The sequence below is a fragment of the Schistocerca nitens genome, chromosome 4 (assembly GCF_023898315.1).
Source record: "Schistocerca nitens isolate TAMUIC-IGC-003100 chromosome 4, iqSchNite1.1, whole genome shotgun sequence".
NCBI classification, from domain to species: domain Eukaryota; kingdom Metazoa; phylum Arthropoda; class Insecta; order Orthoptera; family Acrididae; genus Schistocerca; species Schistocerca nitens.
The window spans coordinates 165,369,037-165,384,495 of NC_064617.1; positions in this window are offsets into that span (position 1 = coordinate 165,369,037).

Consider the following 15,459-nt stretch of genomic DNA (forward strand, 5'->3'; position numbering starts at 1 on the left):
GACCGAGTAAAACATGGCATCATAATGATGAAACATTTCGAACAATCTGAATTCTCCAGTCTTGTGAAATATTTTGAAGACATGTTGCACAAGAATCAGTACCTGTCAAACCCATACAGCCCCTCAGAACTCATCCGCATTTGCTTAATCAAATTACCTGAACATTTACGACATATTATTTTGGCAGGACGTTGCAAAGACGACATTGAAGCATTTCAAGGACTCTTACAAGAACTGGAAATTGACACTGACAATCGCGGAACGCACGAGCACAACAATTACAGATCACATCCGTCGCAATTCCGCGATGAAAGAAATAATAACTGGACGCGACAAGGCTATTGTCACAACACAAATCGTGACCGAAACAGACACCATCCGTATGACAACCGTTGGCAGAGTAGTAATAATTACAAGGAAAGATCACCTCTCCGCGGTAATGACTATCACAGAGACAATCAGAGGAACAGACAATTTGGGAACCAAAATAATTATTATCAAGGGAGACAGAATAACTTTAGACGCAACGGTCCAGCGTGCAGTTAACGATTCAGGGAGAAATTCTCCACCACTTAACCGACAAGAAAGAAACTACAGGAACTACAGACATGACGACAGACGATGGGATCATAACGACAGCCCTGAATTGCATCAGAACTGGCGGGATTTAAACAGGGCAGGGCCCTCTCGACAAGGTGAATTTGTAGAAGTTAGGTCTCCTAATCCCAATAACGACACGTGTCAACAAAGAGACAGACAATGACTCGCACCGCAGCCAGCCACGTGCGCTGGCTGGCTCAGGGAAAAATAACATAAGCTAACCTTGAGAAAAATTCCAGTATTCCTTACCGACACATACAACATGACAATTGCTTTGAAGATGAAACTCTGCGTACTAGAAAGGGTAAAAGATTGCACCACATTTCACATGTAAAACCGTTTATTGAAAGATAATCTGCTTTTTAACTCTGTCTTTGCCATAAAACTTTTCACTTCACATTTCTAGTATGCATTGTCAGACTTAGAAACTGTTACCATGCAACAATGTTTGAAGTTAAATATCCAATCAAGAACCAAGAGAACTTATTTAAACAGAAATTACGAATTCATTGTTATAGTGAACAGACGTCACAGTGTTATTGTATGTGTACATTGTTGCTTGTTAGTTGCACAATTACGTAACGACTCTAAGGTTTACATACTTAGAACATATACTGGTACTGCTAATGAGATTTTAATGCAACATTTTGGTTTACTTGAAAATACATTCTGGATTTAAAGTACTTTCTGTGGGTTACCATATGAGACAGTGGTTAGTTTATGTGACAGCTACACGATTTTATCACGATGCTACTAATGAGTGACAATTAACAATGTTGCTTTTGCAGTGTTTCTGTTTTATATCTCCACAGTTTTTCTGTATTATTCTGGAAAGTAAAACATGTTTTAGTAGTAACATTTGTGGTATAGCTACAATGAGACTGCCTTTTCCGTAGCACAACAATACGTTACAGCACAGTACTTTCTTCATCACGGCAATAAGTGTAATAACTAAGATATCTATACGCAAAGCATCTCACTTTTGTTTATCATGAGGTAAGTACATTGACTTCTGCAGAACTTAGCTTTCAGAGGACGATAACTACGACACTTCCACAGAGATTATCTTACAACAAGACGCACAGTTTAGCGCTACAGTACACGCATTTGAGTGATTAATTTTGTACTTAAAACATTTATTTTTAAAGATTTTTGAATTACAAAGAAAGTTTTCCGTGATACATTTCATTCCATTGATGTAATTTGTAACACCTGAGGGTATAATTACATTTATCCTCAGGGGGGTACACGCTTACTTTGTGTACCATGTGGGTTGCAACCACAAGGAGCCCTAGCTAATATGGTATTTGCTTATACAACTTTACACATCGGTACCATATTTCTCTAACACAAAATTACACAGCTATCTGATCATTAACTGAGAGATAAACATTTTTTTTACTACATCAGTGACACATGTTTACGCAATTACACGGTTGGATAACTTCACACTTATGAAATTGCATTTTGTCAGTACTTTGTGAACTGTTCATATTTTTTTTGGAACCATTGTGATACTATGAGAACTTCGAATGATGTATTTGGTATGGGATCATGATTTTTGAAGTGCGTTTGAGGCGGATGACACTTTTGGCATGAGCAGAGAATTTTTTTAGGTTTTGAAATTATTGGAGGAAGCTGCGACGATTTTGAGAGTTGACTGAGGTATTATGATGTTATTTTTACGACGACGATGTGTATTATGCTGTTGGGGTATGTTTATGATGAACAATTTGATGCTATATGAGGAATTTGATTATGCTACATGTCTGTTATGAGGAAATATTGAAGAATTGTCAACGAATATGTATATGTGTAATAAGGTAAGGAGTAATGAATTAGGGACTCTGCTTTGTGGAAAAGGTTGTTGGAAACCAACAATCGTACTTCAAGGTTATGAAATGTGTGTAAATGTGTGACTGTATCACAATGCTGACGAATATTTTTTTTGGACACTTTTATATTCATACGATTTTGTTTCTACAGATTTGTAACGCAAATTCTTGACCTATGAAATTTTTATATGAGACTGTCACTGTAGCGGAAACTGGTGTCGTAAATATTTCGGTAAGAAAGTTAAGTGACCACCTGCACGTAATGGGTCGTGGGCACCCAGATGGGCGACAGCCGCCCGAGAAAAAAAGCCATTAGCGTGTGCCTTCCAGCGGCACAGGTAGAAAAAAAAGGGAGGCCATTATCCTCACTATTGACATTATCGTAAATACGACACACGTAAACTTGAAAACATGATTACACTGTAAAGTTCTTAATTTATGATATTTACTAAAATGACTAATGAAACGATGAGAAACATTTCACGGCTATTGTCGTGCTAGTTGAGAGAAATGCCATATGGCTTGCTTTATGTATTTATTAACTCATTTTGTTTAATATCTAGTTTCTAGCTGCACTGCAGCATTGGTTAAAATAAAATATAATAGATGTACTAATATAAATATTTTATGCCTACAGATCCAGTAAATAATTTTATGATCTATTCAAAAAAACGAAGGAGCATAAAAAGATATTTCCCTTCACAGGAATTGCATACGGAATTTTCTTTTCAACTACTGGGTAATTTTTTTTTGGTAGAATAACTTCTTGTGGTGCACCACTTTAATTACATAGACATTAAGATGTGAATAGACATTTCCCTTGTCTGCATTGTTATCTTTAGTGTACTATTTTTTCTGCTTGAGCTATGTCATGTTTAGGTATTTCATTTTCTGCTGCTGTTTGCCAGGCATAGTGTTGTTGAATTTGAATTTGTTACTCTGCTAAGCCACATTTATTTTTCTTGTTTGCTACGCATTGCCTCATATTAGTTGTAATGTGAACTGCTTCGTAATTTAGATTTACTGTAGCTTGCTTTGCTAGCTTGAAATTTTTGTCATTGATGTTTGTGTTACTTGATTTGTGCTGCTGCATTGCCTCGTTCCTTAGTTTAGTATCTGAGCTCAGTAGATTTAAGTTAGCTTAAGAGGGGGTAGACTATATAAGAGACTGCGTTGCGATGAATTGGAAGAAATGCATTGAGAAGTCATACGAAAAAAGTACAGAAAGCAGGTATAGGTAGGATTTTCTTGGAAATAAATAATGAGGTAAGAAATATCTGAAATATATACAGAAAGCATGCTTGGATAGGATTTTTTTGGTGGAAGCAAAGGTTGAAATAAGACGAAAGATCTATGGAATGAAGTTTTGGGTTGGACTACAGTACCAAAAGTTACACTGAAAACGAACCCTGTCCTTTCCATTGTGTTATCCCCCTATGTGTTTGTGAACCCTTGTGTATTTGTTTTCTTCCTGTCTCTGTGTAGTTTCATAGAATTTTTTTTCTAATACTATTCACTATGATGAGGAATACTGTTATCCTCAAATATAATTGGTATTAATAATATGTTATTTAACTTGTAAAGATGCTTAGACATTATTTATTCTGTTTTGTTTTAATGCTCATGTGTGAAGTCGATGTTTCAATAATTATTCTGATCTTCTATGTATGTACTTATGTCATTATTTTTGTAACACTGATGTAGATGTTTATTTCTATTCTTTTGTAAAGCCCATATTACTACGAATGTTATATGTACTATTATGTTTTTAATGATGTTTTCTGTATCTTTGTAATTGTATTCTCATGTTATAAAATTGTAATTGACACCAGGTCATCAAATTAAGTAATTTGTAAGTTACATTTCACTGCACACATTTCTGTTGGTCATAGTATATGGACAATATGTGAGAAGTAGGGACTGTTACTGTTTGCACGTGTGTTAATAATTCAGCAAGGACTGGATAACAGCATTGCTCGTTCTAAGGACAATTCCAAAAACTTTGTGAGTGCACAATTGGTGGTTATGGACTTGCTATATTATCCGCAAGACTCTTCAATGGTGATTGTGCACCTGCACAGTCACAACAGATGGCTGCTGGCCATCTCTACAAGGACTACAGTGGGTCTACATCTTTGATGATCCATCAATACCATTATTTCTACAAGGACTACAGTGGGTCTACATCTTTGATGATCCATCAATACCATTATTTCTACAAGGACTGCAGTGGGTCTGCACCTCTGGTGGCCCACCAATACCGTAATCTCTACCAGGACTGCAGTGGGTCTGCTCTGTGATGACCTACCTACCAATCTTCTTCAAAACTTCGACTGACTCCGCTGTGGGTTGGCTCTGTTGTGGCCCATTAACTGTCAGCATGTCAAGAGTCAGCACTGTCTTTCCATTGGAAGGACAACGATAGTTCTTTAAGACTGCATGGAAATCCACTACTTCCGTGTGCATTTTCTTTTACTGCTCACACTTTGAGAAAAACACTGCAATGTGATGAATGATCAGGACTGTCTTTATGGACTGTGAGAAAATTTTAGCTTTTGACCAACATTGTATCAATAAGTGTGTGCATTTGATTTCTTTTTTATTGTAATTACGATTATGAAAAATTTTAACAAATATGTATTGGCCAGTGCCCAAAAAAATTTGTAAAATTTTTTGTGGGTAGCATCGGGGCTATGTAAGTAGGCTGTTTAGGTTTTTTTATTGGTAACGCCACCTCTGTATGAAAATCACTGGCTGTGCTGTGTGCAGTCTGTGGCTGCTTTGCATTGTTGTAATACTCGCCATTGTAGTGTTAGGCAGCTGGCTGTGAACAGCGCGTAGCGTTGCACAGTTGGAGGTGAGCCGCCAGCAGTGGTGGATGTGGGGAGAGAGATGGCGGAGTTTTGTAATTTGTCATGAACTGCTATATATATGATGATATCAAGGTAAATACATTCTTTGTTCTCTATTAATATCTTTCATTTGCTAACTATCCCTATCAGTAGTTAGTGCCTTCCATAGTTTGAATCTTTTATTTAGCTGGCAGTAGTGGCACTTGCTCTATTGCAGTAGTGGGAGTACCCAAGATTTTTGTGAGGTAAGTGATTTGTGAAAAGTACAGGTTAATGTTAGTCAGGGCCATTCTCTTGTAGAGATTATTGAAAGTCAGATTGCGTTGCGCTAAATATATTGTGTGTCAGTTTAAGGACAGTCTTGTATAATTGTTCAAAGGGGATGTTTCAGTTCTCGGATTGGTTTCTTGCACTTTACGTATTTTGAAAATTTCCGTGGAGCAGTTGGCAGTGTATCCTTTGTCAAAGACTGTTTTCTCTTTACTAATTCTGACATAATCACCAGTTTTGAGTTTTGAGCGAAGTGGATCAATCATTTTGATTTGTTATACACAGTAGGTAGAAGGCTATTATCTTTTACGTCCACCAGCCTCATTTGAATTGTTCTGTGTTTCGTGTGATTATACTGTGTGACCAGATCTTGTACAGTCTTAATCCATTTGTATGAGCCATGTGCAGTAACTTTTCTGAACATAAGACCCTTGAGAGTTCTGTTAAAGCGTTCGACTACAGAAGCTTTCATATTTGAAAAAGTGGAATAATGATTAATTCTGAGTTGTTGCATTAACTTTTTAAAACTAGTATTGTAGAATTCTTTCCCAAGATCAGTTTGTAAATGTACTGGGATTCGCTTGCTTTTTGTGTAAGTATTTTTAATCGCTACAGCAACTGCAACACCAGATTTAGTCTTTAGAGCAGCAACCCATGCGTATTTGGAGTAAACATCAATTACTGTTAATAAATATTTATATCCAGAATTCCATTTTGAATATTCAATCATGTCAACTAAGTCTGCCTGATGGAGATCATCAAGTCCTTTTGTGATAACCGGTCTCCTAGGAGACGTTCGACGAGCAGGACGATGAAGCTCATGAGTAATTGCAGCTTGCATCATGCTCTCTCCTTAATGCGTGTTCCTTATGGAAGACAATATATCTCTGTAGTGACAGAATTTTGATGAAATGATTGCTTATATGGACTGGAGTGCGGAAAGAAAAAGAAGGGAGGAAAATAAAAAAATAAAAACGAAAGAAACACATATATTCTAAGAAGAATTTTTATTATTCTCAAACTACCATCTCATAATAAGTCTTGCATTAGTCTTTGCTAACAATCGATCTTCAGGAATATTAAAAGATGTTCTCAAAGTTTTCAATGAAGGACACTCGAAAGATTGCATGTTGACTACTCTACCATGATGCATACCCAGTAAAGCAGATGTCCATTCTACTTTTTCTTGTCCCATTACCATAATATAATCACAGCATTTAAACAACTCCCACAAAGTATTCCTTGCAGTAAGTAATGACACGCCGTCCATTCCCCAGTGCTCGTGGTGATGATTACGTGTCAGCCACGAGTTTATCTTCTGAGTCTTTTCTGATAGGCTATTAAAGGCTACAACTTGAGCGATAGTGACATATTCCTCTGCAATAACATGCATTCCATCTACTATGATAGCTGCTGCTTGTTTAGGCACAAAATTATTTGCATCATATTTGAATCCTTGCAGATCTATGAATGCTATCTTCATTCTGTGAGAGGAAGAGGTAAGAAGAAAGAAAAACAGAAAGAAAAGTCAGCAGTGGCATACTACTGCTGTGACTGAAATAGTTGTATGTGCGTATGTGACAAGAAAATTTCTCTTACCTGAAGCACGACAAGACGATGATTGATTCTACAGAAACTACAATAGCGTAAACCTGCTCAGTGGAACAATATCGACTGATAGTATTTCTCTAAAAGCATCTCGTTTTATGTGTTATGTGTACGAGCACCCTTATTTTTTATTATTATTCCCCTCCTCTCATCATATCACTGTCTTCCTGCTAGCACTGCTAAACTATTAACATCTATAGTTGAAAGAAGAAGAAGAAAACGAAAGGAAATTCTTTTTGCTTCACAAGTTGCACCGACAAAAGCCAGGGGGGAAATTGCTCGACAAAGAACGAATAATACCTAATCCCAAAACAGGTGGAATAATACCTCTAATTCCAATATTTGCTGCTTTATCGGTACTCGGAGGACTAGCCGCAGGTGCTGCTGGAATTGCTAAGACAGTTGATGATGCAAAGAATGCTCAAAAGCAGTTAGCTGAAATGCAAAGGCATAATCGTGTACTTGAGGCAATTGCTTTGCGCGATGGAAAAGGACTGTACTTAGGTCCATACAGGAAAAATGGATTCGGTCTGTATCTAACTGGTATAAATGGAATGAGGAAAAAAAATCTCCATAAATAGCCTTCGTACAAGACCACTTTCCAACATTGACTTACAGCACTATGCTAAAAAGCTGCAGATACCACACTTTCGAGGTGTCTTTATGAGAGATACTTTACCTTCAAAGTCTAACACTCGTGAGAGTGCAATTATTAATCTTAATACCGAAGATGAACCAGGTTCACATCGGGTAGCTTACAAAAAGAATGGTAATATTGTGTACCATTTCGACAGCTTTGGAAATTTACCACCTCCTCCAGAAATAGTAAGATATCCGAAAAACTGTACCATAAAATATAATTACAATACGTTTCAGTCACTTAACAGCCAGAGATGTGGTCATTTATGTTTAAAGTTTCTGAATTCCAAATAAAACAGTCAGCTTTGCAGGTCACTGTTTCAGACTAACAATAGACATTGAACACGGTGTAACATTAAGTCTGACGGGTAAAGAGTCACTTCTAACTGCTGTCTTCAATCCTGCACTAAATTTATCCTCTCATGTTTACGAAATTGCTCTGCTAAATCTTTTTACGTATAATTCCATCCCAAATATTACATCAGCAAACAATAATTTCTACTTCTACAACTACTTAAACGATGTAGAAATTTTGGACAAAGTTAGTCTGCCACATGGAACATATGAACTGCATGACATTTTTTCAGCGTTAATTAAAGAAATTGAAGCATACAACTTGAAGATTGCCAATGATAACTCAACCAACAAGAAAAAATATGAAGTACAGTTAAATATTTCCTTCAATAAAACACTGAATCGATGTCAGATTAAGAGTAATGTTACTATTGATTTTAATATCAATAACAACATAGGTTCAGTTTTAGGTTTTGCAAATACTGTAGTTGACAAAAGAGTCACGAAGACGGCTGAATATGCAGTTAACATTCAAAGTGTTAACGTCTTATGTGTTGACTGTAATATCTCAGGAGGGTCGTTTCACAATGGTGAACCTACACATACATTACATCAGTTCTGGCCTACTGTCCCACCAGGATATAAGATTGTGGAAACGCCGAATTCACCCATTTACATGCCAGTAGTTGCAAGATACGTTTCAGAATTAAGTGTGGCAATTAGAGATCAAGACGGGAATCTTGTGGATTTTGACGGGGAAGAGATAACTGTTCGATTGCATTTGAGGAAAATACGTTAAAAAAAAAGAGAGAAAGGAATGGGTATCATATGCCAACAGGATGCCTGCATAAGCAAAGACACTAGATGTCTTGACAATGTGAGCCACAATAACAACAACAAGAATAATAATAAGAAAAGCAAAGAAGAGTAAAGTGAAAAACGTTTTAACTCCGTACAATAGACAAATACTGTCATCACTGGGATATAGAGTGCTATAAACACTGATACATTTCTCTGCAACCTCTCATTCGAGTCTTCCGACTTTCACTGATCAAACAGAAGGAGGTTAAGGAGGAAAAGAAAATGTTGAATGTAAGAGAAAAAATTCTCGTCGACGACTCGGTTACTCGCCTTCAGTATCATAAGTATAAACCTTTTGGTCAACCAGCTTTTGCTCAGAACGTTTCCATATCAATTGTTATACAGAATGAAAATACTTACCTGCTGCCCTCAGAGAGTCTGCTGTATATAGAAGGACGACTTGTCAATGCACAGGGAAAGGGAAAAGCTACTGATATTGAGTTAACAAAAAATTGCGCGCTTCATCTGTTTTCAGAAATTCAGTACCGTCTCAATAACCAAATTATCGACCATGTGCGTAATCCTGGAATTGCAGCATTAATGAAAGGATATGCATCTTTTACCCCAGGTGAAGCAAACTCATTACAAAATGCCGGATGGGGGACAAGAAGTGAATTGAAAGAGTTAGTCGATAACGATGGACGTTTCAATTTTTGCATTCCGCTTAAAATGATCTTAGGCTTTGCAGAGGATTACAAAAATATAATTTTAAATGCTCGTCATGAATTGGTACTGAATCGTACTAGACAAGATATTAACTGTATTGTCTCAGAAACAGCAGATACCAAATCGAAAATTGTGTTGGAGAACATGCACTGGGAAATGCCACATGTCCAAGTTTCTGAAAAGCAACAAATATCACTGTGGAATATTTTGAAAAATGATATCAGTCTCAGATTAGCTTTTCGTCACTGGGATTTGATTGAAAGCATTGCACCAGAAATTAACTCCTGGACATGGCAAATTAAATTTAATACAGCCCTTGAAACCGCCAGGTATGTAATAGTGGCTTTTCAGTCAAATAGAAATTCGATTACTGCTGACTCTAGTGTATTCGACAAAATAAACATATCGGACTTGAAAGTATATTTAAATTCATCTAAATTCCCAGAGGAGAATTTTGCTGTTGATTTTGACACTAAGAATACAGCACAAGCGTTTGAAATGTACGCGAATTTTCAGTCACTGTATTATGGAGACAGCAGTGTAAGAAGAAGAGGAAATCCACTCATGAACCGTACCGAATTTCAGAACTGTCCAATATTTTTCATTGATTGTTCACATCAAGACGAAACACTGAAATCTTCGATCGTTGACATGAATATCGAAATAGAAACAAAAAAAGCATTTGCAGAAAATACAATAGCTTACTGCTTGGTCATTCATGATTCAGTAATTGAAATGACTCCATCAAGCAATCAGGTTGCAAAGCGTACACAGATATAAAAGGAAGTGCTTCTCAACCATTTCATCATTAGTGTGCTACATCGTCGGAGAGGGTGAAGAAACAGGACAGAATGAACAAAGTTTTGATAATTAATACCAGAGTGTTAGTGGCAAATTTAAGTGCTGGAAGTGAATGTATACTACAGGTTCTAGACACAGAAGCCTCTTTCAATGCACTGAACTCTTCCATTCAATCACTACTAAAAGAAAACAGTGACTGTAAAACGCTGGTGTTTTCACAAGACCTACTGTGTCCATTCGTCTTAAGTATTCTGCAACAAATTATTCCTGAAGATGTCGAAATGCTCCGACTGGAAGACTATGGATTCAACTGGTGTGCTGGAAAGAAAGAAAGAGCTACTACTTTTATGGCTGATGCCGATGCTAACTTCTTGTTCGAGTGGATTAAATCGAAAAACATTTGTAAAGTGCTTTCTGAAATTTATAAGAAACTTGTCCAGTGTCAACATTTGAATGCAATTGATTGTTATTTATTTCCTACACAACTGTTACCATCTATATGTGATATTTCACACAACTTTCACAGGTTGCCACAAGTGTTTAAGAATGATGCTCTTATTTCTAAGTATCAGCATTGTTATAAGCATTACAACTTGAATGCACGTTGTCAGATTGATGGTCCACCTCCTATTAAAATGAACTGTAGAGGTTGCAGAAAGGAACATCGTGATGAAATGAAAGTAAAATAATGTAATATGTATTTTTATTTTCACACAATAAATCAGTTACAAATCACATTTTTTTCCCTTGCTCACTGTAAATCAGTTACAAAACATTTTTTGTTTGTTTTCACACAATAAATCAGTTTCAAAGCATATATAATGTATTATGTACAGAAATCAGTTTTCACACAATAAATCAGTTTCATAGCATATATAAGGCATTACATACAGAAATCAGTTTTCACACAATAAATCAGTTTCAAAGCACATATAATGTATTATATACATAAATCAGTTTTCAAACAGTAAAAAAAATTAAGAATCATCATCTTTCTTTAGGTGATAGTGACCCCAAGCTAAAGTATTAATTTTATCAGTAAGTATAAATCGTTTATCGCCTTGAGCTGATAAACCTAGCTTGTGCTGTTCAATAGTGTATACAACATGACTTTTGGACTGTATAACATACTGTGTAGTAGATTTAACATCTGAATTCAATACACAGTTTCTGTAATCATCAATGGTCAACTCGTTGACAGAAGATTGCTTCACACCCTTTGCCCTACACATTACACGTTGTGACTCAGTCTCAAGAGCATACATTTTAGCTCGCAGACCTATAAATTCTGTTATAGGATCACCATTTAATTCATCTTTTAATAACCCTACCACTTTCTTATTGACAATTGGAAGATTATATTTGTTATCTACAGGATAACCTGAGGTATCAAACCATTTATGATCATCAGTCTTAATATCTTCATAAATATTGGAAGTTTTAATGTGGTAAATTAAGCTATCAGTATCTGTATAACACAGTTTCACATGATTTGCTGGGAACTTGTTTAGTATGTAGTTATAATGAAACTCTATGAGAAGAGTCTTTGATATATCTAAAATACCCATACCTACTGCTATTGGTTTATCAAACACAACATTAACTTTATTTAGTTCAATACCAACTAAATTTTCATTGAAAATTACACTCCTTTTGAAATTAGGTTTAGCAATCAGTGCAGCTGCTCCATATCTACCCCCCAGCGTGTTGCTAGTTTTATATCTACCATTTTTCTTACATTTTGCATGGTTTTGCCGAAAACACTGTTATTCATAAGTTTGAAGAAATATTTTTCAAAGTCATTTCTTGCTCTCATACGTTTCTCTGTATTAATGACAATGTATGGTTTCATCCATGGCGCTTGCTTGAATGATAGTATTCTGTGAATCTTTCGCAATTGTAACTTATGTTGTAAGCACTGTTTTAAATTCCTATAATGTATTACATAACTTTTCTTATGATACAAAGTAGAAATTAACTTTTTTGGAGCACTAGATTTGGTACTGTTACAGTCAGTTGTTGTTGTTGGTGGTGGTGGTAGTATCTTCTCAGGACACAGTGGTAGATCGGAATGCAGATCATGGATATTTTCAGGATATTCAAGATCTACTTCTAAAATATATCCTACATCAGAATCATCTGGCACTGTTGTCACATCAAAAGTATCTAATAATGTTTTTGAGTCAATCCAAGTAAAGTCTGACACAGGAAGGTGTTGCATCATTGCCCAGCTGTAAAGGCTATTAACATCGAGATAGATAATGTAAGATTCATCAATATTTGCATTATAATTAGACATAAATCTGTTGTTTGCAACAGCATGCCGACAAGAGCAATGAAAAATCCCACCTCTAATACCTCGCTCAATAAACTGAAGTTGCTCAATGTCAGTAATAAGCTGTAGTTCTATTTTGCTAGTTTTAAGTAAAGCATCCCATGCCAAGCCAGGAGAAGTAACATAATGAGCAGGGTCTAACTCATATGTTTTAATGCACAGGTTGCGGAAATTCTCAAAAACGTCAGACAACAGCAATACATAAATTTTCAAATACAAATCAGAATATTCTCCTAGTGTTTTACATTTGAATAAATGCCATACATCACATGCTCTTTGGTAATCGGATTCCGAGACAGTTCTACCGCCTGTCAATAAACTTTTAAAATTATCAATTGGAGGTAAGAGGTCCTCCAGTAAAACAGATTCATTGCTCACATACTCATATGGGAATATACCTTTTTGATTGACTAAATTAAACTCTTGATCATCGGGAAAGTATTTCCTAATTATCTTGAGTTCCTCTGGTTTCAAGTATGAGGCACACTTTTCAAGCGAGCATGTCAGAAAATTTAAGGAATCTATGAATCGAAAGTTTATGCTACGTCTCCTACCTCGGTGCATTACTGGAATGCTCTTCGTAAATGATTTATACTTTTCAATGTTTGATGGTAGAATGGAAACACAGCCTGGATTTAATGTAATTTTTTAATCATCATCGTTATCATTATCATCAACAGGCACAGTTTTTTCGCAAATGCTTGTCATCAAGACATGCCCGTCGTAGTTTGCCATATTATGAAACACTACAGGTACTGTAAAACGAGGTCTATAGTTCACGTTGCAGCCGGCGTGAGCCACGCCTCTGTAAACGCCTGTGAAATGACAATTGTCACGATGCTTCACGTCATCCTCCTGAAAGGGTTTCCCACAAATGTGACAATTCTTTGCAGAGCGAAAAGCTAATTCTTCCTCAGCGCTGATAATCATCTCTTTATTTCGCGCTAAAAAGCCATTCACAATGTCAGTGACTGCATAGAGCTGTTGAGTAAACCAATCCATGCAATCACGACCTCTGTGCAGTTTAAACTCTGAATATTCATCATTGTAGGTACAGTGAATATAACAGGCTATACTGAATGGAGTATGTAAATGTACTTGATTTGAATTAATACTACGACTACAAGTAGCAACTGGTTCTAGCATGCATTCCGTATCGGCATAAATTATAAAAGGCAGCTTTAGCTTGTTTCTGAAGTTGCTAAATTTTACATACTGTTTCTCACCACTAGGCATAACGCTGCAAACTGGCTTAAATTGTACGCAGTCAGTCAAGTGTACATCTAACTTTTCTTTGGAATGAAAATAACACAGGCAGCGATGACAGACCACTATAGATTTATTATGCCTAGTAATGCTATAATGCGCCAGCCTTGACAAGTTTTTTATATAATTGAAATGGTAAATATCTGTGTTTTTGACTTGTAACATTAATAGATTTACATGTTTCTCACGATGGTACTTCGTGACATGCAGGGGGACAACTTGAAAATTTTTTCCTTTTTTATTTCTCTCCCATCTTTCCCTTTGCTTTTTCCTCTCCTTCTCCTCCTCCTCCTCCTCCTCCTCCTCCTCCTCATCGTCTCCACCAATAACTACCATCCACTGATAATCAGAATACTGGATACCATACACGTTAACAGAGACATTTTCATTTTGTTTTTCAAATATGTGAACATGTTTCAGTTCTGTAGGAAAAGGTATGTTATCAAAGTTCAGTTTGTTTGCATATGATACACATGCAGAAGCGCGTTCTGGATGAATATTTACTGGGTACAAACCGGCTAAAATTGCCCACTTGAAACAGGCATTGTCGTTTGAGCGAACATTAATTACTGCATGTTTATTAGTTATAACTTTTAGCAGTTTTCAGTAACGCCCACCATGAAACCCTCGATTTTCGTTAACATTAACACGCAGTTTAACTATGTCTCTTAGTGCCCAACCGGAATCTCTCTGTTGGAAAGCCTCCAGTTTCTTTAACAACTTCTTTTCAATTTTAGTTGAATACCAATCACTGTCAATTTCGGAAGGTAATATTTCAACATTCTTTGTGTTTATGCCCATTTCGTGTACTTCTCCTGACTTAGGCAATACAAAATTGCAAATAAGTACAAAATTAATTTTAAGAGGCCGGTTAACATTTCGCACTCTATTGTTAATGACTGGAAAACATGCATCCAAGAAGTACAGAGGATCCTTGAAACCAGACCGATTAAATATTTCACCCGTACATATTCGACTCTTGAAAGCACATTCTACAGAAACCCATTCGAGATCATTGGTTTCCCGCTGATCTTGGTTCAATTTAATGCGCTTTGGAGATGGTTGACTCATTGTTCACTTTCTGCACTTGTCAAAATATCATCTATTGCAAGCAACAGATTTGTACAATTTGAATAAATAAAAGAAACGTCCCCAGCCTCTACCCACGATTTGAGACAAGCAGCGCCATTAAAGAAATCAAACTGGCACTGAAATGCATTATGAGAGCAGACTGTGTATAGAAAAAACAGGATTTCTTTGATATAGTAGTCAACTAGGTTATTATACTTGCTAACGAATACGTCTGTGTAGTAGATGCATTCGTACTTATCATACACTTCGAAGGCAGCAAAATGTTCCCCCTCCTTAAAACAGTCCTTCTGAAGTAGCTGCACTATTTTTGCATTCAATTCAGAAAATGCATTCGCATTTT